Source organism: Coenobita brevimanus, chromosome 59 (assembly GCF_032717465.1).
Source record: "Coenobita brevimanus isolate Jiangsu-jjx chromosome 59, ASM3271746v2, whole genome shotgun sequence".
Taxonomy (NCBI): domain Eukaryota; kingdom Metazoa; phylum Arthropoda; class Malacostraca; order Decapoda; family Coenobitidae; genus Coenobita; species Coenobita brevimanus.
The window spans coordinates 22,327,642-22,329,178 of record NC_137012.1 but is presented as its reverse complement, the minus strand read 5'-3'; positions in this window follow the sequence as shown (position 1 = coordinate 22,329,178).

The window sequence follows — 1,537 nt, the reverse complement described above, 5'->3', positions numbered from 1 at the left end:
ACTGAGGAAGAAATGAAGGTAAAGGGAGGGAGAGACGACGGAGAGAGTGAAAACAGCCGAAGAGATGGGGAGATTAACAAGAGAGGCAAGAAGAAACTGCAAAGTATGATGAGATGAAGGACGAACGGGGAAGGAATGGGAACGATGTAAATGAGACCTCGAGGAAAGGAGAGAAGAAGTTATGAGATGAGAGGAAAAAAAAAAACTATAAGTAACGAAAGAGATGATTTGGGGAATGAAGACGAGGAACAGGAGAAAACTGAAGATGGGCAGAGGTACAAGAAATAGAAAAAGAGAGAAATGTACGGGAGAAGGGAATACACAGCAGTAAAAGAGAGACAATTAAAGACGGACAAAGGTACGAAACACAAGAGAGCAGAGAAAGGTATGTGACTAAGAAAGCGAGAAGGGAATGGAGGCAAGGACGAAAGAAAAATACAGCAGTAAAAGAGAGATAATTAAAGACAGACACAAGCACGAAACACAAGGAAGAAAAAAAAAAATAAGTGACGTAAAAAGGAGAGAAGGGAAATGAGGTAAGGACGAGAGAAGGAAAAATACAGAAGAATCCACTAGGAAATGAAAAAGGAAAGAAAGAAATAAGAGAGGAGAGGGATAAATGTGAGGGAAACGAAGGTAATTGAGAAGAGGCAAATAAAAAACTAAAAACAAAGAAAATGAAAAACACGACTCAAAAGAAGTAGAGGAAAGGAATGTATGGAGGAATGAAAGTAATGAAGAAGAGGAAGAGAGAGAGAGAGGAAAGCTAGAGTGGCAGTACTGGAAGAGAGAAGGTAGAATGTGTGTGTGTGTGTGTGTGTGTGTGTGTGTGTGTGTGTGTGTGTGTGAGAGAGAGAGAGAGAGAGAGAGAGAGAGAAATGTAGATAGCCATATACAGAGGTGATGGACTGCAGGCGAGCCGCGTGAAAAGGGCAAATGATGATAAAAATACAAGAGAAAGGTGAGAGAACAGACGAAGGAAGACTATTTTTATAGATGAAGGAAGACACGAAGGAGGGAGGGCGCGAGGGAAGAAGGGAGGATGGAAAAGATAATATGATAAATAAATGAAGGAAAAAAGACCATAAGACAATTAACAACAATGCGAGGTGACATAATTTCAGTAAAAGAGCAATTTAAAAACACAGACAGATGACAAACAACAGAAGAAGAGGAGGGAGAGAAAAATAACAAAGGATGTGTAAAAGGAAAGGTTGCTGATAAAAACACGTAGACGAAGGAAGAAGATTTGTGCACTAAAAAGGGAACAAATAGGTGTTGAAAATATACATAACATTACCACTTCAGTATGATGACCACTTAAACAGACACTTTATAATTTCAGGAAGTGATTCTGGGGCTGATGCTAAGTAAACATTGCTCTGTGAAAAGGGTCCAATTCTCACGGAGCTACAAATACTGATGACTTTATGGATGAATTATGAGAGAGACCATTTTCGCCCTTAGGAACATCAGTAATCAGTAGCCCCATGGAGGCCGAGTACTGGACGTCTACATGAAAAGAGCCCAATTCTTA